Raw genomic sequence first — 26,258 nt, 5'->3', positions numbered from 1 at the left:
CAAAAATCTGTTTTTCCACCCATATTTACTCCTGACTTCTTTTCCTTCTGAAATTCCTAGAGTCTGTGTTATATCTAGGAGGACATTTTATACATTTCCATACCTGACTCAGGCTTCCTCATATCCTGTGTACCGGTGATGGCTAATATCGTTCATCTAATTTGATTGAACAATAAATATTGAATGATAAAGTAACTGGTAGGTCGTTATTCCTGATTATTTCATGAAGTTGTTTCCTAGAGAGATTAGCCTTGGGGTCACTAGACTAAGAAGTATTTGCCCTCATCAGTGTGACTGAGCTTCATCCAATCTATTGGGAACCCAGGTTGAAGAAAGACCTCCCTCTTCTCCTGCCCTCAGATGTGTGAATCTTGTTCCTGAATGCTGTTTCTCGGGGAGGCTGACTGAGCATCTCTGTAACCTCAGCACCATGCTAGATATTAAGTGGCGTTCATGAAATAACAAAGTAAATGAACAAATTAGTAGAATCCACTGGGATTTGAAAGGTTAGAAGTAAATCCAGTAGCATCTAGATTCCTTCTGCTGAGAACCAACTACTTCTCACACATCTCCAGGCTATCACAGCTCACCAGTCTGCTAATGCTCCAGCCTGCACGGTGGTCGCCTCCAGCACCTCCAGCGATTTTCCTGATTACTGCTTATCCAAAGGGCCGGATTGTTCTGGTAAGCATGACATTTTTTTTTCTACTGTGTTTGAAGTGTGAATGTATAAGCCTGACTTCTAGCCACAACAGGCTTGTATGTGACGGCTACTTAATACATGTATGGAATATCAGAATAAATATAAATTAGAAGTGTTTAGTGATGTACATACCATGTATTCTTTACTGAATTGCTGTACATATATTTTTCCTTGATCATATACAAATCTTACACGTATATTCTCATACATGAAACATTGTCAAAGACAATTCATAAGGATTAAAATTAGAGATTTTGTAAGACTTTATATAAAGTGGCATAATTAGTGACATTTATGAATTGATTAGTATTCATGAATACATGCTAAATGAGAGAATAAATGTACCTGGAAAAGTAAAATGAAAAGATCACACAACACAGTATCTTAGCATTCTATTTATGCAATTTTTCTCAGTGATTCTTGTTCAGTGGCTTGCCACGGGGACTCAAACCATGGCTTTCTGGGGTCTGAAAAAGACACAGCAGTCTCTGGTAGCTAGGAAAGTTGTCTGCAAAGCCATGCTGGTAGCTTTCAAGCCTGGGAAATACCACTAAGGAAACACCTCCTCCCCGATTTCATTCTCTAAGCTTCATAGTCGGATAGCAGTCTGGGCTGCAGGCATTGTGTTTTGAAAGGATTATTGCACTTCCTGAGATGTTAAAGCCACTCTAGCTTCTGCCCCCACAGCTTGGGACACCAACCGAGACATACTGCCATCACGTAGCAGCAATGGACTGTCTCTGGTGGCTTCCTGCTTAATGACATGCCAAAGCTCTGCTCCTGCCATTGCGCAGCCTCCTCGCCACCGACTCCCTTTCTTGCTCCTTTCAAAGCCTTTTTCTATTTCTTCTGCATTTACCTCATTTATCTTACCTTCACACTTCCCTGACCTGATTACCCTTAGACATCATCACTCCTGTCTCCCTTTATGTATCAGTGGCTGCTACTTGATATTGCACTGATATTTTAATATCGTAACAGAAAATGATAAAGGCCAATCAATTACATTGTATTATCCACTGTGTTCCGTTGGGATTGATTTTCCTCTATGTAATCATGTTTGCAGCCATAAAAACAAAGATTAAAAGGGAAGTTCTCTCGGTTTTTCATATGCAAAGGAGTCATGCCAGTAAGCCTGCCTAGTAATGCTGCTGCTAAGAATGTTTAGTTCCATCTCCAGGAGCCGAGTCTTTAGGACGTGGCTGTAGCCATGGACACCCAAGGCTGGAGGACTTTTCCCTGCTGCTCTTGGAGAAAGCCTGGCATTCTGTTTACTTTCTAATAAATGGCAATTCTGTGTTGACTGCACATTTTTGCATTTCATGAGGAGCTCTTCCATTGTCACTTCACTTTCTCCTTCCCACATCATCTGCCTAAAATCCCCCCACATCAAATAACCTACCAGGGTACCGAAAATGAGCCTTCCCCAGTGCTACCATGTCATTCACCTCCTTGAACGTCAGTGGTTGCTGAGGCTTCTGGTCCTTGAGAATAAATATATATCAAGTTCAACCTGGGCACATCCAGATGCCGGGGAGATAACACCAGGCGGGATAAACAGCTATCAGGAGGAACTGAAGAAGCCACCCAGTCTCTCTTCAGTAGGCGGCATCTCAGAGCCAGGAATGGGCTTCTAAGACACGAGCTATGGAGGCTAAGTCCTCTAATTGTGAGCTTCCCATGCTCAGAGATGGATGAGCTGGAGGACAGCCCCTCATGGCAGCTCCAAGCACTGTGGAGAGCATTACTCCTTCACAACCGGTCTCAGCAGCCAAAGAAGGGCTCCTGCAACTCTCAGGACAACACAGTAGACAGCGTTGCCTTTTGTCTGGTATATAAGCATGCATGAAGAAACTCTGCCCGTGTGGAAGTGCGGATTAGCTGCAAAGCTAGGATAATCAACCGATCATACTTCCTAGAGTCTCTCTTTGCCACACCCTGGCTTTTATGTTGATTTTTTTTTCCCAGAAAGAAGAAAATGGCATAGCATTCATCTAGGGGCTGGGGAGATAGTTCAAGTAGCAAAGTGTTGGGCTAGCAAGCATGAGGACCTGAGGCAGAGACAGGAGGATCCCAGTATCTCTGACTAGCTAGCTTTACTCAATCTGTCAGTTCCAGGACAGTGAGAGATCATGTATCAAAACCCAAGGTGGGAGACGCCTCAGAAATACACTCATACACATATACACTGAAATGCATATGAACACAGACAGACAGACAGACAGACAGACAGACACAGAGACAGCAAGAGAACAAATCATTCCAGGTTATAAACAAAGAGGAGGGATCAGTAACAAATTCAGGAACTGTGACTTCAAAATCCCCCAGCAGTGTATAGACATATGCAGTTACTGGGATGAGGTCCAGCTGCTGTTGACTGCTGCTGCACAGATCTGGAGAGTCCCCTGAGGACAGTCTAGGTGGGGCACCCTGCAGCTCCCAGTTAGGGGCTCTTCTTACCCAGCGAAGCTCCGAGCTGCTCTGCGGCACACACAATGGAAATCTCTCTTGTCATCTGACACAGTTCAGATGAAACATGCTTCCTTCTGTCTTATAAAAATAAATATAATGTAAAAGAAAAAAACCAAGAGTGGTATATCTGCATATTTTAATGTGTTTCACAAACCTGTGCCCGGCTCATTCCCTCCCCAATGCTTCTGGGTTCCATCGACCCCTACCCAACGCCAGAATCTGCTACTCAGTGCCAGCCGTGGTCTCAGGAGCAGCAGCCCCTCTGGGGAAGTCTGACAAGCAAATGAAGCCAATAGAAAGGATGGCAGCAAAGCTGCCCCTTCTCACAACAGAGCCCTGAACTCCTGTTCCCTCATTTGGTTAAAAAAAAAAATAGTCTCCAACTGCTTCCAGCAACACCCTCCCTGGGAGAGTTCATGCTCAGAGCCACTAAGACATTTTTATTGTATAACAAACAGTTGCTCAAATAGGATATCTCTGAGTGGTCATTATCTTCTCTCTCCAACTCCAATGACCACAAATCTCCAGGGGCACAGGGCAAACCTGCAGCTGTCACCCTACCCAACCCCACATCCCCTGTACTCATAAATAAAGAAGCTCCAGTATTAGCAAGGCCCAGTGAGCTAGGCTTGCAGCCCCCGGAGTGGAAGAATGATCTGGAACGTTAAAGAAAGCCTTCCAAATGTTCTGTGGCACACTTAGCACTTCAAGAGCCCGGCAGTTGTGGGAATGGGGTCAGATTTCCTCCTCAGGGGAAATTACTCAAATGGGTCTTAAAATTTATAGTGTGTGTTGTGATAATAAATAAAAATAAAATGTACCTCCCCAGCTCAGAGTCACTTTGGCTAAAGATGTCCTCTGGGGTTCGCTCCTTTTCACAAAGGCTGGGAGGGGTTTCCTCAAAGCTATTACAAAATGGCTCCTCTCAAAATCCCTCCCCCAGCAGTGAATAGATGTATGCGGATACTGCTATCTTTTCAGGGAGAAGCCCTTGCTGCTGTTGCTGGCTGCTGCACAGATCTGGAGAGAGCCCTTCATACAGTCTAGGTGGGGCATCCTGCAGCTCCCAGCAAGGGGCTCTTTTCCAGTGCACGTTCCCAACTCCAAGAATTATTTGTCAACCATCATGGGCCCTCCATTCCCCCTTAGCCTTACACTGTCGGCTCCCACCAGGCCCCTTTGCAAAGAAGCACACCCCCTCCACATCCCCATTCCAGTTCACAGAAATGAGACCCATGCAATCAAACATTAATGTTTAAAATCAAGGGTTCTAATTTTGGGTGCTGACGTTTTCCTGTATTGCAAAATAACACACCGTTTGAGGTGAGATTTTAAAGTTTCACTAATGAATATTTTTTCCCACTTTCTGAAAGCATTCCCGAAGCATTGAAGGCAACCCAAGATCAGTGCACCAAGGCCTCCCAAGTTCATCATGTCCAAGCAAGGGCAAGCAAAGCTCCCCAGCCTGGAATACCAGCATCTGCCCCGATCTTCTGGATTCCACACTGTGGTTCTAATTGCACTCCATATAACCTATTGTTATCAGATCTCCTGGGGTCTCAGAAAATCTAGCAAAAACAATGTGGAATAGATTCCATGTGTGCAATCTATGGGCTTTTTCCCCTCTTTGCCTCATATTAAGTCAGGATTTATAACACCCCACAGTCCATATGAAAAGCATTTAAAGTGATATGGATAAAATGATCTCCTGAAACTAATTTCTCACATAAAATCTGGACAGGGAGAACCCTTCCATAAGGTGAGAAAATTTCATTTGGAGAATGCTTTTATATTTTGTCAAATATAAAATCTGTTACATTTCATGCAGTCTGAATCTGTGATCATTTGTGGTACTCTTTACTAGGGTATAACATCATAAAATGTTGGGGCATCCTCTGTCACATAGCACATAGAAATAAGTAATTGTGAAAAAATAAAAGCGGAATCTCTCGGTGCGTTTAAAACAAAAGGATATTTATCTCTCAGACACAGGATGAGGAGGACGTTGGTGATGATGGTGATGGTGGTGATGATGATGATGAAGATCGGATTGTTCCTCTTAATGGCAGCTGGTATTTGTAGTGCCTGAAAGGAGCAAGAAAGTATGGTTGGCACTTTACAGTTACGCAGTTTCTCTTCTGAACCTCTTATAATTGTTTAGGTCTTGCGCCCGCATTTTGCAGATAAAAAGTCTGCAGATGTTCAGCAGGCACTCAAGGTTAGCCAGCCACTCAGAGGCAGAGGCAGGATTCAGCACAGGTCAGATGTGAGTATCACAAATGCCTACTGATATAGGAGGAATGAAAACCCGGCTTGCGTTGTTGATGAGCATTTTAATGCAGGCAGGACTTAGCGACTGCAGATCTGATGTTTGAATACTGCTCCGGAAGATCCCAGAGGGAAAGCCTGGATCTGCAAGGGGAGTAAACTTTTACGACTGTATTGTTCCTGAAGACTTGGCAGCCCTAGCTATTCTCGCAACTCTCTCTAGTCTTGCTCTGTTACTTAATCGGCACGACACAGCACCACTTAATCCCTCTTATGGCTCAGCTTGTCTTGTAATGTTGTTGTACTGCTGATAAACCCATTCACAGGAACAATGCACCTTCAGCGAGTCTCTGCCATGCTCTGTTTTTTAAGTAAGGATGCTTCTATGTGGAAGTCTCTGTGCTATTACAGCATTACTATACACTGACTACAAACACAGCCACCTGGCAAAGGCGGAGAAGCAGGAAAAAAAAATCACTTTTGAACAAGTTAGTTATTACATTACTCTCTAAGATTCTTATTCCAGGGCATGGGTCCCTTTAAATCATGACTTTAAAGCCCCCAGCTTCCATTTTTATTATGATCTATGTCAATTGCATCAACCTGTTAAGACCATGGTAAAAAAAATTTAAATACAAAAGTGCTGCTAAATCTCAAAAAGTGGCAGCGTCTTTCCCTGACTCACGAAGACAGTATTTGTTACAACTCTTCCTTTAAGAACTCCATTTCCAGTTCAATATTTCCTCTTCTAGCCGTTTTAATTTCATTGAAATAAGCACGCCTAAGTGGAAGAATTCTTAACCTAGCAGCAGTCAGCTTCCTTTGAGAATCAATTAGCAGCGAAATAACTCCCCAGACCCCTGGAATGATACAAGTCTGCTGTGTTTCCCCAAGTTACCTGGAGCAAGGTAAATGGCCAAGAGAGCTTTGCTGGGGGAAGCCACGAAAGGATGAGCCACTCTGGTGGGATAGTGTTCAAAACAATCTGTAGGGGGTGGGGGCGGGGATGGGGGCGATGTATCCGAAGCCTCAAGGCAACTGTTAGTAACAATAAAATACCATTCGCATCTCCGGGCTCCTCAGCAGGGTTGTGCCCTGTACATTTTCCCTGACCTTGCGGCTCATATCATTTTTAGCTTGACCAGTTACAATTAAACCATCAAACCGGTAAACTCGTTTGTTGCCTACATGTGAGAGGCGGTACAGCATCACTATCGTTTAGAAGAGAGAGGCCCACAAAGAACGGGTTACAAACTACCATGCGAAGCCTGGCAACACTGACAAGTGATTTCAGTTGGAGTCAAACAATGCAGCTGGCAAGGGAGGGAGGGGGTGCTCTTACCTACACTGTGTGCGGAGGGGGCAAGGGACCACGGGAAGGGTTTTATTTTTAGAAGTCTTTGCTAAGCTCTTTATAAGCATCTCAATCTTTGTTAAAAAGAACAGCAAATATCTACACGTTCCTTAGGGGAGCCCATTGGTGTGTTTCCATATAAAATTTTAGTGGCTGGCTGCCTAGAGCGAGGCTTTTCGTAAGACAATATACAAATTGCTCTTTTTATGGTTCTTTATTTATAGTGAAACAACCATTTTAATAAAATGATTCACTTAGATTATTTTACTGCCCTTCATTATGTTTTTTTTTTTTTTTTTTTTTTTTGTATTTTTTCATTTGTTCCTGCCTTTCCCTCGGGTTGAAATTAAAACGTTTGACTCTGCAATTAATCACATGTAGATTTGGGTTTTTGAAGTACTGCGTTCTTTTACAAACTTGCTAAAATATCATTATAAGTATCTAAAGATCAGAGCCAAGGCAAATCGTTGGTTGGCTCGTGTAGGTCATTCCCAACTCCGGTCAAGGTGCTCAGGGCATCTTATGTCTTTATTATGTATTTATTAAGAGGGAAGGAGAGTGAAATGACTTGGTTCACAGAAGAATTAACGACATGGTCCTTTCCAAATTCTAGGTACAGTGCTGATGTTTGCCAAGGCAATTTCACTCACAACGGCAAGGCATTCGGTATGGACAAAGGTAGCTACTGCTTTGTACTTAAAATGTCAGAATGTGAAGTCCATTATACAAAAGGCTTTTCTGGGAGGTAGGAGGCACATGTGTCCTTAAGCATGAAGAAAGGATATAGCATTTAAGATTGTAACTAATATAAAAAAAAATTCTCAGGATTGTGTATCTGAATGCCAGTAAATCCAGTTAAAAGCAGTAAGACATACATTTTGGAGATGCAGCTGGTTAAGTCTACTGCGTTATCTGAGTGCCTGTTAGCAACCCGAGGGCATTTTGACAAGCAATAGAGCATCTATGTACAAACCGAAATGAAAACTGAATCAACAAAAAGTAATTATTTCTCGCCTTATTTAAAAGTTGTGATCAAAATTAATGCTAAACAACTGATATTATAACATAAAATTTATTCATTAAATTAAATTTCCTATTTAGGATTTTTAAACACTGAAAGATTCAAGCACAACAAAGTCTCTTTGTTTTGAATGCATCTCTTTGCTGATATATTCTCTACTTGCTTTGTCACATTCAGAGCACCTAATGATTTATATGTAAAATCTGATATTTCACTCAGAAAATCTATGTAAAATAAACACTACCTTTATTATATAAATACACACTCTCAGATAGTGTGCTATGACTTAAAATGTAAAAGTAAAACCATGCAGGCAGACAGACAGACAGATATACAGAGAGACAGAGAGATGACACATACAGTCACCCCTCCCCTACTAATTTGCTAAATTATTTTCTCTTCTCAGAAAACATATGCCGTGACTAAGATGAATTAAATATATTGCTTTGAATCTAGAATAAAAAGAGGACATTAAAAGTATCCATATTTTAGGGGGAAACAGCTATTCTTCACTAATTTATTATTATTATTACTATTATTATTATTATTATTATTATTCATTGCATTTAAAGAAATTTGGACTAAGGATCAAAGTGCATTTTGATTTGTTTGAAAATTGTTAATGACCCATCCAGTCTCCACCCCCCCCTAAAGTCAGCCGCTGCAGACCCTCTGCTCGAATCAGGAAGGAAGGAGCTTTACCTGCAATGCCAACACCATAAACAGGTTCAATCTGGAAAATATTTTCTAAGCAAGCAACCATGTGTAACATTTACCGAACATGTCATGAAAGGGGCTGCAGCTGCAACGTGAACACTTCTCACTTCCTTGAAGACTCCAGATGTGGCAAGGGGAAGGTGAGGCTCTCTCTGCTCACAGAGCCCAGCAAAGGCACCTTGGATCCTCGCCTATCACCATGTCACACAGGGCTGCTCCCGGTAACGAAGCAGGCATGGTGGAAGAGGAGAGAAGAGCTTACCCTCCCAGCAGAACGTGCTCCACAGAACTCACAATCGCACTGCGAGCCCAGACACCCAACCAGATAGCCGCCCACCTACACTGTGTTGGTTTAGCAAGTTTCCAAAGCACGAAAGAAAACAATCAGCTGCTTACTAACCTAAGAAGTTACTGCACAGTGCCAGAAAGGGTTCCCATCAAATCAGACTTCCATACTGTCTTATGAAAACTTCTTTTAAAATCATGTTTGCTGATTATAACTAAAAAACATCTTGGGATAAATTCAAAACTTTACTGCAGAAATATAAAATGTGCCAGATATCATCATAGACAAAGACAACTTGATGAATTTTTAAAAATTACGAAGTCTACTTCAACGACACTAGCAAGATGCGTGATAGTTACAATATGAAACCTTCTCTTTATAATGTAAAGTGTTTTTAAAATGAAATCTGCACTAAGTTGCCAATATCGTCTCCTTCTGGCTTCTCACTTTATGACACTAACATAGGATCCCATTCACCAAGCCAATTGAAATTTTAATAAAAGAAAGCAGGAGTTTCTAATAAACTCCTGCAGTGAGCTGATAATACCAGGCATCTTTAGCAGCATGGTGGTTTTTTTATTATTATTTTAGCTGTATATTAATATGCTAGTATTTGTAAACTCCCCAGAGCCACTCGATTTATTTCAGAAGCCTTTTCCATTGTGAAAAGTTTATGTGACAAAGAAAGATACTTTCTTCGGTGGTTTTTCTATCCAACAACTATTTGGCAGGAGGCTATACGGCTGAGAAATGGGTTGTGGCTGTGCATTCAGTCCTGGATGGATCTGCAGCGACTAGTCTCTCTTATGTCAGTTCTCATCCTGGACTAACCCAGAAAGCCAGCAGAACACACACCCTCCAAGGAGCCCTTCCTCAGCCTAGGAAGGGGCTCTCACACCATGTGCTAACGTATACTGCGATAATGCCTGCTGACATGTTCTGTTCCATCCCCCTCAGACAACCACCACCTCACACATGCCAACTTCCCAACCAAATGAATGGCACACTGCCATGCTCCAATCTTAGTATTAGGGCCTGTGGCCATATACCTTTTTTCTCTGAATATATATATAATACTGCCAATGTCGTTGGGATATGCAAACTCAAAATCATGTGGGGGAGATTTATGGCATAGGGTGTAATGTGGAACTGTTATCAATTCAGAACAAACTCCAACCTACATCGTAAGTAATGAGTCCGTGTTGCGACAGTGTTTGCCAGTGACCGGGCACACTCCTAGGCAGTTATATTTGTGAACCAGTTTACCAACTTGGTCCTTTTTCCAGCTCCGTGTGCCAGGGGCTGACGTCATACCTCCTTTGCACATAAGAAGACTATGGCACAGGTCAGCAGTATGAGACATGCAAGAGCTGAGGCAGGTTCACACTCAGGTAATGTAGCCAGCATGTGGCTATCACCACTCTATGTCAGGAAGCCAAACTGTGTGACAAGCTCTGCCCCGCCCTGAGTTTTAACAATTCCCAAGGCTGCTCCTGCAGGCCACCCCCACCCCTACCCTTTCCCACCCCCTTGTTGTTGTTGATATTAAATTCAGGGAGACATCTATACTTCTCCTCCCCTATCAATGCTATGTCTTCCAATCTGACTCTGTAAAAATAGTCAGGAATTATTTTCTATGGTCAACCACAGGAGCCAGAGCTGCGGTGGACCTCTTGGTCCTATGTGAAGTTAGATGTTATACAGTGTTCTAATGTGTCAAACTATAACTTATTTGTTTGATGGTTTATTTATTTACTTAGAGTCAGTGTTTCAATATACATACCAGATTGGCCTTGTATCTTCCTCCTCAGCCTCCTAAGTACTAGGCCTGCACGGGTGAGCTACTGCACCCAGGTCTCTTTGTATGAGATTTAGGAAAAAGCCCTAAAGATATGCAGTTGGAGAAGTTCTTCTCAAAAACAGACAGACAGACAGATAGATAGATAGATAGATAGATAGATAGATAGATAGATAGATAGATAGATAGATGAGTCATCCTTTTAGTCAAACAGGAGGACATGGGATGCCAGGCAGGTGCACACAGGATGCCAGGCATGATGAAGAAACAACCCAACCGTATCTCACAAGTATCACCTCCACCATGTATCACAGAGGGATGGCTCTGGAAACCCCTTACCTCTCTTCAACTCTCATTTGACCTGAGCTTACCCAGAGTGAAAAAGAAGAGAGTTTCTGTAGTCAGGCCCACAAGGCTAAGATGTCAAGGGCACACAGCTGACTTAAACAAGGAGAACTTGGTTCTTCCAAAGGGAGGACACACTGGACCAGTTCAGGAAGGGGGCAACCGTGGCAGCTTCAGTGATAGACACTCTTCCAAGTTCAGACAGACAGACAGACAGACAGACGATGAGCATCTAGGTTGATGCACTTTTTTTCTGAAAAAAATAAATAAATAACAAAAACAAAAACCAACCAAACAAACAACCAAACAACCAGATCTCCTGTGGTCTATAGCTGAATACTGGTGTGGTTAGGTTTCCATGGGAGGGCAGCCCCAGTTCTTGAACTGTAGCTTGGAAGTGCTGGCGCCAGATTAAAGATTGCTTTAACCCATTGCTCGGTTTGTGTTTCGCTTGAAACTGAGTCTCATGTATCCCAGGTTGGCTCCTAACCCATGACGTAGCCAAGGATGGCCTTGAATTTCTGAGACAGCTGGCTTGACTCACTAGGGATCAAACCCAAGGACTCACTAGGGATCAAACCCAAGGCTTCACGCACACTAGACCAGCACTTCACCAGTGAGCCTCATTCCTAGAAACCTAGCTCAGACTGTTCCCTAAAGCATGCCCTGCCCTTGTTCTGGATCTGGTTTTCAAGGCAGACCACTAGACTCCATAGGCACAAGTAGCAGGGGTAGCATTCGGTGATAGAAATACCATATATCTTTGTTTAGAAGTAGTGGCTTCTATTAAATTTAATTACTTCCCCTGTGGCTTTAAATCAAGGGCAGCTTCTGTTAAATTTAATTACTTTCCCCTGTGGTTTACATGGCAAAGGTGTCATTGCTACTCCTGGTGTGCTTCTGGCCATCGGGAAAGCTTGGCTGCGATTTGCTCCAGTACACTAACGCCTTCCCTTATGATTTTGCTTCTTCGCTCTACCGCATGTTTTTTTGGACATTTTGTTCACAAAATCTGCTCTTGGTATCGTGCAAATTATTCAATTAAGGACAAGTGATTGACAGTTGCAATCAGAAAGGGAGGCAAACAAAGCCATTTTTGATGAATTTCAACACAAAGCCAGACTGGGTTTATTTGACAATTTCATCTTAAGAATGTCTAGCTTCAAAATCTACACAAAAATGCAGTTCCCTACCATTTTTGACTTTCATTTGATTAAACACCCCCAGCTAACCATTTTCCTTGCTAATTACAGTCCACGCCAATTCCAATTGCTCTTCTGCCCCCTAATTGTGAGAGCAGGCATTGGACTGTAGCTAACACAGACATGTATTGACTTGCCACTCCAGGCATCTGCAGAAGAGAATTCCTAAAAGTTTGCTTCTCTGGATATGAAGTGGATCTTCATTAACATTCTGAAAACGAAATGCAGCTTCATAAAAAAATAATAATAAAATAAAATAAGGCAGCTTTTCAGGCCATTTTAGAATTTCAGAGAAATTCTGCATTATCTTTGCCGTGATTCTATGCAGATGTCAGGCTGTATCTCAGCTGAAATGACAATGAAATCATTTCGATTCCATGCAATGTGCAAAAAAACAGTCAATTTTTCACTTGGCAAGCTGAAGTCTAAAGTAATTAAGCACTGCTGTGTGGGAGGCAGCTTCCTGCTCTGAAGTCAGCCTGAGATAATTACCATATTAAAGTCAAAACATCATGTACCGCACTGATAGATAGATGGATGGAGAGATTGGGCATCTATTAAATGATCCGTTTTGTTATGCTTCCTGGGAAATGTGCCACTGATGCCAATTAAGAAATATATATTCCAAGTGAGTGTTTCTAAGTGACAAAACTTCTATCTGGTAAATTGAATTTATTATTTACTGATCATGAAGTACTTAAAGTCATAAAAGTCTAGCTGGAGAGCAACCTAGGAAGAGAATTACATGCTCTGACTCGAGTTACAGGGCCCTCATTACCCGATCGCCATGTGAGCACCCAGGCCCTCATAGAAACGTCCCTCGCCAAGACACCAAGTTATTCCGGTCAGGAAAATTCTAACTGGAATAATAATGTAATGTTGCGGATAAAGTGTAAACATTCAGAGATTTCAAAGTCAAAAAAACAAGTTGGGTGGAAAATTCATTCTCTGTGTTTTTAAGGGAGCGGTAACGAAACCCACTTCAAAGAATAATCTTCATTACACGTCTTTAAACCTGTCTATGGCTTTGAAAAAGGAAGTGACCTCCCAAATATCAAAGTCAGATAGATAGGTAATTCATTAACATAATTCAGCTGGATTCAGTATAGGAAATCTCTCCTTAAAACATTCCTGGCAGCTTCCCTTATTAAAAATTAATCATTTATTAATATTCCTCTTCAAGTTTACTACCGAGTGTTGTTTATAATTTTATAATGCTACCTGGCAAAGACTCAACTAATGAAACACCTCTATGTGATCTAAGTAGGACAGTTTATTTTTGTGTAAATATTGGGGAAAAGGGAAAAACCGACATTGCCAGCTACCAGAAAGGGCGTCTTCACCTCAGGGTCATTTTCCGAGTGAAGAAAGTGGCCCTGTGTCAGCAGTGAAGGTTGTGTTTGGTCCCTTCTAACTACTTCCTGTGGGATTGATTTGCCGCCACGTCCACTAGTTTATTGACACCATAAAAAAGAAACTGGACCCACACTCCTTTAACATCACAGAAAAGAACTTTTGATAACCAAAACTAGTATTTTTTTTCCTTATTGACCAAGAAAGTACATTTTCTAATACAAAAAAAAAAAAAAAAAAAAATCAAAAGCTGGGTGTGGTGGTCAAAGTCTGTAAGTCTAAGCACAAGGGAGAAAGCAAGAGAATTGGGAGTTTAAGGCTATCCTGCGCTACAGTTAAATCAAAGTCAGCCTGGACTACTAGAGACCCTGCCTCAAATGAAATAAACATCAATCCAGCCGTGAATGGCTGTTTCTTCTGTCCCTATTGACAAATCCCAAGAATTAGCAGCTAACTTCAGATTTGGTTCCACCCCTTCCCACTGGTCAGGACTCCATGAGGCCCTGAGTCACAGTTGAACCATGCTCATTGCTAAATTCTAGAATGTTCTCAAAGACAGTTACAGTCTTGGGGGTGGGGAGCTTTTAGTACAAATTCTGAAATGAATGTAATCTGGGATTATCTTGTGTGCAAAGGCAGAAAACGTGGATTTTTATTAGGACTTGTCTCTCCACCACAAGATTTTACAGAGAAGATCGTTGTTATTGTAGTTTGAGTTACTGTCTCATGTAGCTAAAGCTGGCCTCAAAGTCCCTCATGTAGATCAAGATGGCACTGTAGCCGTGACCCCTCTGCCCTCATCTGCTGAAGGGATTACAGATATAAGTCATCTAGAACAACTATGAAGAGCCATCAAAATGGATAGCAAAAACAGAAATATTCCTGCTGACTACTTAGAGCTGTATAATAAACGCTGAAGTACAAACACAGAAAATGTATGCACAAAACACCTTTCCTCCACCACCCCCATAACAGAGAGAGAAAAAACCATCTTCACCCCTTAAATGGAAACTTAGTTTTCAACTCTTCACAGGAAATAATATTCTTCAGCAAACTTTGGAAGTTTGTTTTTCCCTTTACTTAATATTCCCATATTTTTCTACAACAGAGTCATAGTGCTTTCAAAGGTGGCAAAAATAAACTCCAATTTTGAAGTTTCTTTTAAATGTAATTATAAATACTGGGGTATTTTATAAAAAAAAAAAAAAAACAAAAAAAACAAAAAAAAAAAAACCTCTCAAATGAAGGCTCAGTGCAAAGCCCCTGGGCAGGGAGACTTCGTCATGGAGAGTTCAGACTAGCAAACAGATGGTAGCAGAGTAAAACCCACAGAAATCGGCCCTTGCTGCACTTGCTGGTAACCCAGACCAATCTGAGAAGAGGCAGGAACGATGCTGCAGATACCACGGCTTCATTATGTCAAAGAAAATAATAGACGAGAACCGATCCAATAGCAGAGAGAGAAAGATGAGCTTTGGGTACCAGTCAGGAAACAAGATGCTGCAGTGCTGCCTCATTTCCGGAGTCACCGCCATTTAGAGCCTTCTCTTTCCCTCAGCCTTAATCTATAAAACGCAATGACATGCCCAGGATGGCCCCTCGGCAAGGCAGAAGACCAGCTAACAATCAAAGAGGACGCTGTGCACATCTGGAGTGTGATTCCTTCTGGGAGAGATTCCGTTCTGCATAGTGGATTTTAACATCATTTTCTACTACCCAACTACAGGTGCTATTTAGAGAATCCAACCTCAAATGTTACATGATTTTTCTGCCCTTTAAACATTCGTGGTTTTGAGGTTTTTCTCACCGTATTAACTGCAAGAGTGAAATTAGATTGTTCAGCTTCAGTTCATAGCCCATTTCATTCTTTAATTTCTGTGTTCAGAGATGATGGGTTCTGTTCACATCCGTGGTGTTCTGAGGGGGAAAAAAGTAGATAAAAAAATGAGTTTTCCCTTGGAACATTTAAACTTCAAGGAAAAAAAAAAAACTCAACTTACCTATCAACACTGGAATATTACAAGTGTTAATAGAATAATATTTGTGAACATAGTATAAGCTTCCCTAAGAGACCCTCAAATACAGTTCTTCATCCCCAGCACATACTTAGCTAACTTAGAAACTCACTTTAAGTTACCTGTCAAAACTTATTTTGATAGATTTTGATTTTGTATTGGTGACTATTTTCAAGATGTTTCTTCTACCGTACTAAAATATGAAATGGATTAATTCCATCTCAAACTCCTAAATCAAATAAACAAGACATCAATGTATGTAGCCCCTCATTCACACTTCATCCACCCCCTCGTCCTTTTCCTCTTTTGCAGTTCACCCATGATAATCTTCCATCTCTCAACGAATGTCATTTACAGTAACTCAATCATATATCTTCATCAAAAGCAGTAAGCGTAGCGCCCGACATGAAAGAACACCTACATAAACATAGTCTTTTGTGCCTTCACGTTTTCCTCCTGCTGACACCGTTAACACAAGACAGCTCTTCTCATCACTGGGAACACCCCTTGAATTCATTAAATGCTCAACACTTCCTCTAACATCATGGAATGACAGCCAGCAGCAGTGTCATCTGATTTGAAAGCAGGCTGGCACCAAAGAAGTTTAGACTTCAGAATTAAGAGGAGATAGGAGAATGTTTCCTCTATTACTGAGCTAGTTCCCCCAAGTTATAAGAATAATTACCTGACCCTTAAATATTATTTTTATGTGTAATTTGTCCAATAGCTCCTGGCTACCAAAGTGATAAAAGGGAGACTCTTCTTTCTTCACATTTCAAACCGAGGCAGAGCAGCATGATTTTCTAGCAGGATGTGCTAACAGGTTTTCATCAATTGGAGTTCCTGCCATTTTCCTCAATGTCCACACATTGGAGAGTAACCCTTTCAAAGGTTTCCCTGGATGTCATTCACTGCCCAGTGTGGGGGTAACAGCATCCTGACTGGAGCCTTATTTTATAAAGAGGTATCTAACAAAAGAAGCAATACCAGCATCTTGGCCTCTACTATAAAGTGACCTTGTCTTGGCGCTGTCATGCCTCTCCAGCCAGTTGATCCCGCTTGGCTAGACCAGTGCTGCTTCTCTTCAGTTTCACAATGATGAAATGAATCAACATGCAGCCAACGAGGTCACAGACCGGGAGATGGGAGTGCTGGGATGGGCTACACAAAAGGCCAGCCACAAGTCTTCTTAATGAATAAGTATACGAGCCCATCTCTAAAAAACATTCTCAAGGTCATGTCCACCTGTAAGCCTCACGTGCCCCAGGAAAGCTAGATATGTGGTCCAACACAAATCATAAACTTATTTAAAACACCATAGTTGGTAGTGCAATTCAATGGTTCAGTTCTCAAGCATGAACTTTTAGGACACTATGTGTTAGTGATGTCAATTATTAGGCATGCCTGGGTGATGTCTGGCAGAGATTCTGTAAGTATAAGGTGTAGAGAAGGCTAAGAATTTTTAGGATCCTGGCTTTTGTTGTTGTTGCTGCTGCTGCTGCTGCTGTTGCTGTTGCTGTCTTGACAAATCCAATTGCCATCCATAAGCTAAAATTTGCATACTATTTGCCCCCACTGTAAAGACAAGGAAATCAAAGTTGGATGAGATTGTTTCCACAAAGCTAAAAAATGTCACTACCAGGTCCTATTAAATTTTCCTTTTAACTGATAATATATATGAAAACTTATGGGGAAAAATTTATATTGCAAACCAATAAACATACAGTTAGAGAAACATTTGTGACATTTGAACGAATCTGCAAAATTATTTTCCAGTCTGTATTTCCCAACATACCAGTTACTCATCTAAGGACACTAGGCTTGAAGTTGGAATATCTGTACCCTGCCTTGCTTTGACTGTGCCTCTTACTCTTAACACTCAGTTTAATATAGGGAATGGAAATTTAAATATCTACTTCCAGTCTAGCTTACCAATGAATCCCTGCATGAACTCCTGAAAGACAGCAAGTCCTGAGCAAATATTTGTTGAATAAATAAATGAAATCCGTATCTCATGGGCAAGTGTATAAATAGCACTTGATGAGTGTGAAGCTCCACCTCAACTGGAGGAATGATAATTGCAATTCTCACAGCTCGGATGTTTTTCTCCTCATTGAAAGGAGAAGTTCCCATATAATTATTGATAGGAAGGAGCTATTTTTAAAATTTCTCTCCCCTACATGTTTGAGAAGTGCTTCCATTAACCATTTATCAGAGTTGATTTTTGTCTAATTATGGCTTCTTGCTGTGATCCACTGTAAAAATTTAGGTCAAGGGTCAGCTGACTGTTCTCATAAAGGCCCAGATAGTCATAGGATTTCTGCCCAAATTACCATATTCTAGACTTATAACACAACATTGGACAGATGATATGTACTCGAAGGGTCTTAGCTGTAACAAATAAAACTTTATTTACAAAAGTAGATAACAGGCTGAACTTGGCCCAATGGCTGTATAGCTTACCAGCCCTGAGGATTATTAAGTAAGTACTAGAGCTTTATAGTTATATTTTTTTCCAAAAGAATCTCATATATCCATTGTATTACTTCTCAAACATTTGCTCAGGACTTGCTGTCTTTCAGGAGTTCATGCAGGGATTCATTGGTAAGCTAGTGACTTGTGCCTAGTTGACACATAATACCATTTTGCTAAAGTAAAGAAACTTGAGTTGTATACTAGACACCATGTTATGTACCCTGGAGAACAGAAAGAAAAACATTAGCCTAAGGAACATACCTATACAAGAAAGGGGCTTACCACATCCAAGACAGATAACTGGACACTACAAGTCTCTCGATAGTCACTGTTACTATCAGGGAACAGGAACTACTCCAAGATAGTCCTTTGGGGATTGGTGGGCACCATATGTATGATATATTCAATTTTAGCAATAATGACCATTTGGTGAAAAGTGGGCACAGAGCAGAACCCTTGACTGGTCCTTGCCAAGCTGCTGATAATCGGGAAAGCTACCTGCAGGAGCCTCTTTTGGAATAAGACAGAGTAGGACATTTAGAGGCGAGAGGGAAGAAGCACACCCAGATGGGACAGGGAGCATATGTGACAGATGGGACAAGGAGCATGTGTGAAGCCAGAGGACAAAGCAAACAAAAGATACATTTAGCAGCTGATAAGACACTGTTGCGTTGAGAAACAACAACGAGAAGAAAATCAGAGGTTTGCATGAGACCTTGCTCAGTCTTTGGTTGTTCACAGTATAAAATCTGACATCTAGAAATACAGCAGACAAAGAAGCCCTCAAATGCTACTCCTAAGGAAAGATGCTTTGAGGAAATCCAACCACGTGCTTCTGACAAAGAGGAATTTTGTTATGTGACAATTCATATATTAGAAAGAAAGAAAGAAAGAAAGAAAGAAAGAAAGCTTATGTTGTTCAACAACAGCTTTAACCAACTGAAGTCCACAAAGTAACACTCTACGTGCAAACAGAGGAGTATCTCATGTGTAAGACCCAAGCCCAAGTATTTTGGGACCTGCCAGCAATGCTAAATGACTCTCATTCTATAGTACATACCGGCTAGTCACATGGCTGCCTCTTGCACATTCTTGAACTGACAGTGTTAGCAACAGCAACATCTATCAAACTGCAGCCGGTTTTAGGGAGCAGGTAAAGTTCCATAGCCAAATCTCTTTTCTTAGTTTTTTCTTTTACAGAAAGAAAAGTTAGTTTTAAGGTATATGGGGACATAGCTAACACACATGCTTCCTCCTTGGAAAAGCTTCCTGCTTGCCCTGGGGTTAGAGTATTGCCCTTTCTTCATGAAAAGCATTCTCACTGCTGGGACTATTCAAATATCTCCCAGGTCAGGGAAAACAGAAGGGCCCAGAGAAGAAGACTCTCTTTGCCATTCATCTTGAAAAATAAGCGTTAAGGTAGAGGCTGGGATGAGACCTCAGTTCACAAATTCATTTAAGAATTTATTAGTTAAAAGAAAACTTCTGTTCCTAGGGACTGCCTTGTAAAATACACATTTCATTTCAAATCCCCTCAACACCGGTATACTTCACTCTCACAGACTCTCTGCCTTTGGATAATATGAACAATAGAATAGAGAAAGCCTTTATTAGTGGAAATTAAAAAAGGAAACAAAACAAACGGACAATAACCAAGCGTAAAATTTTAAATGGTAACACATTATCTTTCAGCGTCTCCGCAGCTCTATCAGCTTTCAAAAGTGGAGGAACCCATTACCTGGAATGCTTGAACAAGTAGATTGAAAACACTTCTCAGATTGACGTTAATTACAATCAGTAATTGCTTGGTTTCTTTGAAAACGCAGGAGCCTTTTACTGTCCTTTTACTGGAAGACTGCGAGGGACTTTGTCTTTGATGGGAAATACAGAGCCTCAACCCAGCAAGGGTGGGGACAAGATGCTCTAGGGCTCCTCTCATCCTTGCTCAGGACTTCAGCGTGCATTCTTGAAGACAGAGTGACATCTAAAGGAGTTCTTGCAGTAGCCAAGGCTTGCTACGTGGCAAAGTCAAGGGCATGTCAGATTTTGGAAAACTGATGAGTTTTCAGGTTTCATGTGCCTGATTGTCCCAAGTAACCATGAAAAGAGGATCAAATTCTGATTTTAATGACATGCCTCGGGGTGCCCTCAGGACAACTGCCATTTTTATCTTAGATTCTGCAGGTCCTCGGTGAACAAAAGGGGGGAAAATCAGCTTTGAATAGATTCCTTACGCTCTTGTCAAAAGTAATCCAACTCTGAATATCTATATCCCCAAAATATCACCGCGCAGGCAGCTTTTATTAACCTGAAGAATTAATAGAGCAGAATATTTAAAATGGGGTTTCAGTTATTGATTCTCCAATTAGACCTTGTGTTCCCTAGGTGCCTTGAAAAGTAATGTTTTTGCTTGGTCTCCCACACTTGCTCGCTTACTGTTTCTCTCTCTCTCTCTCTCTCTCTCTCTCTCTCTCTCTCTCTCTCTCTCCTCTCTCGTCTCTCTCTCTGTCTCTCTCTCTCTGTGTCTCTCCCTCTCTGTGTTTGTGTGTGTGTGTTTGAGAGTGTGTATGGTGTGGTAGTGTGTGTGTGTGATTCTGTGTGTATAACTCTGTGTGTGTGTGTGTGTATGTGTGTGTGTATATGTGTGTGTGTGTGTGTGTGTGTGTGTGTGTGTGTGTGTGTGTGCATATGCACATGCATGTATGCTGCCTCTGCTGTTCCTAAGCACACATGCTTTGGAAACGCATGTGGTTCATAATGGTTAGATCTGGAAGGCAAGGAAGGGCAGCAGTTGCAGACTCTGATATGCTTTTGAAAATATTCCCCACTCCCAAATTTAGTCTATCTCAAGCTCATAATCCCCACTCTCCTTTCTTCTGCACAAAATCTTTTTTTTTTTTTTTTTGGTAGTGGCAGCTTGGTGCAAAGCCGGCCTGCGTGCTTGTTAACAGCACCCTGATGTTAACAATGAACTAATTACTTTTACTACTGGCATGCTCTAGGGCATGATTTCCTTTCTGTGTGCTTTCCTACTGACTACTGTCATTACTTAATCAGAGGACTGAGGAAAGCATAAATAAATAAACAAACAAACAAACAAATAAATGTTAAAATAAAAAATAAGAAAAGCAGAACGCATTTGAGTCTGCAGGGCTGGAGCCAGAGTTTCGTACTTGGGGTCTTGCGTTCTTCATTTTCTTTAATTGTGTACTCCTTGGGAGGTGGGAACGCTTTCTGATGCAGTTTTACTTATTTATTAAAAATAGTAGAACATCATGCCAGGCTCCCGGGATACTCTCTCACATTTATAACCATGATGCCCCAGTGAACCCGTGAGCATGAACACGGATGAGCTGCAGAAGGGGGGAGTTAACCCTTTCCTCTTTACAGAAGCCTCATCCAAGCACTAAAACGGTCTGTGGTATATTCCCGTTCCCATGAAAGCGCCTCTGGAAAGGAGAACTGTGTGCCTCCCTCCATTTGCACAATAACGCTTCTAGTTTTATTGGAGTTGGGGGCACGAGAGGGAGGGGAGCAGTGAGAAAGGACCGCATTAGCCCAGAGAAAACTATGAGAAGGGAACATTTCAGTGCCGTATCATTTGCAGCCAAAGCAGAAATTCGCCTGAAGATAGAATTTGCTCACACAACTGATTTTCTGTGATTGTTTTCATATAAAACACCCACCCTAGACCCATTCGCACATCTAACCCAAACAACATTTCGCTTTCATGTCAAAAGAAGTTGGCAAGGAAAATTCAGAATAAAACAGGGAACCCCAGGCACTGAAATGGCAAATAATGACAGCACTTCCAGCCAGTCCTAATAAAGGGGATTAAAGCAACAAGGAACCTGAGTCACATTAATAAAACAAGCAGTGAAAAATAATAAACTTCCTATCCTGATAGCTGAAGCACATCTACGTTCCAACTGATCTCTAGTCCGTGCTGTCTGTGTGTGTGTGTGTTTGTTTGTTTGTTTGTTTGTTTGTTTGTTTTTCAACACATACAAATATATTTGCCATCGTTGAAAGATGATGATTACCTACTCAGAGTGTTCTTGACAGTATGACTATTTCAGTTGTTGTTTTGAAATAAGTAATCTTTCTTATTGGGTCACTTTTCATTCAAGGCTCTCTCAATTAGAGCAAGAATCAATCACGAGTGCTCAGAGGCTGCCCAGCTTCCCAGAGCTGTCAATGGCCGCGCTGGGCCTCAGAGGACTGCAATTCTGGTAAGAAATCCGAAATGTAAAGGCTAGGCATGGGGGATCTTAGAACTGGAGGCAAAAACAATTAGGGTCCTGTTTATTCGTTCAGAGACCAGTGTTTAGGGGCAGAAATCAACCAGCTTCCTATTAATAATGCAGTTTGAACTTGGTTGCAAAGCCATTGCTTCTTTTGTAGGAGTTGGAGAGCCTCTCTGATTCTTTTGTCTCCCAACAGTTATTTCAGGAGAAGATGCTGAGTGTTAAGCTGTTTTCCTGTCAAAGAGAAGCTAGGCTGATAGAATAGGTCTTTGTTCCCCTTTCCTTTCAGGAGTTGAGTGATAGCTTCGTGAAAGAAGCAAGAAGCACACCAAGGAAGCAGAGTGGGGACTTCCTTCTCGACCATGCTCTTCTCTCTACACCACACAATTTGTAAGTCTGGTTTTGTTCTTCCACATTAAAAAAAAAAAACAAAAAAAACAAAAAAAACAAAAAAAAAAAAAACAAAAAAAACAGACAAACAAACAAACTGTGTTTTTATGTTACAATATTAGAATTTCAGGAAACTGTTGCTATTTTTAAAAGCCAACATCTGGAAGGTGGGGTTTCTAATGAGTAAAATAATCAGCAATGAAAATGGTCTCCAAAGAAATATCTCTGGAGAAGGCTGCCATACTTGGGTATATTTCAATAACTTGGAGTTGAATCATAAAAGCAAAGTGTGGGCCGGTGCATAGGTCTAACTAAAGAACAAAACCTGTGAACCATCTTAAATTGTAAAATCAAAGCCCTGGGCAAAATGTGCTGACTCCATGTTTTTTAAGCAGCCAACGGGGCCTACGGTTATGAAACAGAAAGCCCAGGATTCTACAGTGTGCTTGTGCGAGAGGGGAGAGCAAACAGGGATAGCGGCGGCGGCGTTTGGGAGTGAGGGTGTCTATTCCGTGTTCTCTGGGCTGCAGTCCTATTATCCAGCCAGACCTCAGTGGATTTTTGCCTTCATCAACTAGATCATGGACTTGATTAAAACATAAATTTTTATCTTGGTAAAGAGTAAATGAGGCTTGAGCAATGTGAAAATTTGCATAATGTTTTTTAAATAAGATTGTCTCAAGAATTCTCAATTCAAGGTTTGTGAATTATTCAGCTTCAAGTCTGGACTTCCACTTTTGATAGATATGATTGGCTAGCATTAAAATTAGTAATCTAATGTATTCCCATAGATCATGTGTAATTTTGTGTATGATTCAAGAAAAATGAGTATAGAGTTCAATTTTTTTTTTTAAAAAACAAAGTGATTTTTTAACATAGATTTAATTTCATAAGTCTTTTTCTTTAACATAACTTTTATGGACTCTCTGGGAATTTCACACCATGCATCCCATTCACATTCACTTCCCAGTCCTTCCATGTCTGCCCCTCCACCCTTGTGACCCCTGCCCCTAAAAAAGTAAAAACAAAAGTGAGAATAAAAAGCAGAGAATGAAAACTATCAAGTCCATTTTTTGTTGCTGTGTAATCACTGGAGCAAGTGGCCTTAAGAATCATATGTAGCCAAAAATGGCACTCCACTCACCACCTTCGCCTGATACGATGAGGGTTATTAATAGCACGAAAGGAGTGAATATAAAATGGTGTTTTGAATGATATAACATCTGCCTAAACCCTCACAAACTGAATGATGCATACCCTGGTCAAGATCTATATACCAGGCATTCAAACATGCTCATTCCTTCCATGAGTAGAAAATATAGGATATAATTATGACACTGGCTCAGTTTAGCTGAAACTATTTTTGTCCTGAATCACTAACAACTTCCACCCCTTGCAGTACAGAGCCCTAGCCCTGCTGAGTGGAGAGTAGCTTGTCTTTCTCCTAATTTTAACTTGAAAAATCACATCTCAGGAAACCCAATATCCTTTTTTTTTTAAAGAGTAGGAACAATCAGAAAGATATATAATCTATTCAGTTCCTAGAGAGTGAATCATTGGGGCAACTCGCAAGATATGAAGTGTATCTCTTACAACTTAGGCTTGCTTCTGTCAGAAAGGCAGTATTAAAAATAGCAAGCTGCTTGAACAACTGTGGGAGGGGAAAGAAGGCATTAGGAAGCACATGAGTGAAGAAAAAAACAAAACAATCCTAAATACCACCCTCATGAATGTATAAGGAAATGGATTTATCAGAACAAAAGTGTGGGCTTCTATTTAACGAGTAATCTTAAAAAGGAAAGAAATTAATTTTGTTTGGAATTAGTGAAGCTTGCAATCCCCATACAATGCTGGCACCTGCCCAGAACCTCCTTTCAAAGCATCTTCCTAGAGTGCTTTATTTTTTGCTCTAACTATAAATGAGGAAGCATGGGTGTCTCCCCCTCTTCAGATGACAACATAGCAGCCCTGCATCTCATTCCCTGATTGCCTTGCATCAAGCCAGTGCTCTCTTTCTTTATTAGACCTCAAAGATTTTGCTCACAAAGAGTCACAGCTGATGCTGTCTAAGTGTCTACTGAATGAAGAAAATAATTGAATGAGTCAGTAAGTATGTAGGCAAGATATTTTTGAATCTTAACCCATTCCTTGCTATCGATCTTAATTGGCGTTTTAATTTTAGACGCTACTGTCCACCAAAAGAATATTTTGGACTGGATTAAAAAATAATTTATTTGACAGAAATTAAATGAGCATGACATGCATACAAAGATGAATGTAGCACAGTGCTTACCCTCAGGAAACTTACAATCTACTCCAGTAGAAAACTGCAGCCCTGTAAATGTAAAGATGTGATTACTGTAATGATGGAGATGGCTTGGCTATATTATAGCGCCTTCAAAAAAGGTTGCTAAACACACAGTGGAGTGCGTGTGGGGTCTGAGAGGCTGATTCTTGGAAAAAGTTTATTGATGCAAGAGGAAAGGAAGAGCGTTGAGGCAGCTTCCTATAAGAGGTGAATGCTGGGGTCTCCAGGCTATCCCCAAACTTGAGGTTTTATTATGTTTACCAGACTCTCCCTGATTCACAGCTATGCTTTATAACAGTAAGAGTGCAGGGTACAATTGGCCAGGGGAAAAGGTTATACCAGAACTCTGTACTGCACAGGGCTTGGCATGAAAAACCTCAAAGAAGCAACACTTACCTACCTACCCTTGCAAATTCGAATGTATTATCTGAACTGGCACCCTTTGTAAAACAGACTGAATATGGTGCTAGAAGAAGAAGAGCCCTGCCCTAGAATGTCCTGATGTGGACCGGTGGCTGCGCTGACAGGAGGCAGAAGTTCGGTATAGGTGGCATGTGCTGTTGCATGAAATGGACAGAGCTCAGGCTGAGACGAGAGATGGAGCTTTGATTTTATCTATTGGTAAAAGCAGGCTGACCAAAGAAAGTTCAGCAGGGGTGGGGCAAGGTCAAAGGTCATTGGGGAAATCTGATTTTAGTTATGAAGTCCTCAGAGCATATACTGCCCCACCCCCCGTGTACCCTCACATACTAAGAGAACACAGTATGGTGGAAAGCCTTGGCTTGATCCAGATGCCTATGCTGCATTCCCAGCTCTGACATCTACAAGCAAAGTGATATTTGACAACTTAACCTCGGGTGCTTCGATGTTTCATCCTCTCAAAGGGAGTAATAACAGCTTGCAACTGTGTGGTATTTAAGTGAGAATTAAAAGATTTACTTGTATTTCATTAAATAGAAGTCACTGTCAACTGCAAGACACATCAGGAAACAGAAAACACTGCCAATGAAATTATGACTCAATGCTTTTCATCACTTAAATTTTTCCAGCATAGCTGTGATTTAGAGACAGCTTTCTTCCTATATTACTATTTATGTACACATAAAAAGCAAAATATAAATGAAATAAATTGGTGCTTGTTCTGAAGAAGGCACTAAATTATGATCCTCCCTTTTTCTACCAGTTGCTCCACGGAAGGAAATTGTGTTCTTTTCTTGCCTCTATGAATATACACTAATCTTTAGGTTTCTGTCCTGAATTGTCAAGTTATCATTTCACAATGTTTTAACACTTCAACTCAACAT

The 26,258-nt window shown here is 41.1% G+C and overlaps 1 long non-coding RNA gene across 3 annotated transcripts in view; it reads right to left on the bottom strand.

Annotated features, from left to right (window-relative positions):
• Positions 1 to 8,918, bottom strand: part of Gm29771 — a 63,286-nt gene extending 54,368 nt beyond the window's left edge. For all 3 annotated transcript variants that reach the window (XR_001784028.2, XR_001784027.2, XR_001784029.2), the window contains exons 1-3: positions 8,595 to 8,918; positions 3,330 to 5,260; positions 3,164 to 3,249 (exon numbers count right to left, since the gene is read on the bottom strand). This is a non-coding gene — a long non-coding RNA (predicted gene, 29771). The remainder of the gene's footprint in view (positions 1 to 3,163; positions 3,250 to 3,329; positions 5,261 to 8,594) is intronic.
• Between the last annotated feature and the right edge of the window lie 17,340 nt (positions 8,919 to 26,258).

Source organism: Mus musculus, chromosome 3 (genome assembly GCF_000001635.26).
Source record: "Mus musculus strain C57BL/6J chromosome 3, GRCm38.p6 C57BL/6J".
NCBI lineage: Eukaryota > Metazoa > Chordata > Mammalia > Rodentia > Muridae > Mus > Mus musculus.
Note: the sequence above shows the minus strand (reverse complement) of the source record. Positions and strands in the feature narration are given on the sequence as shown.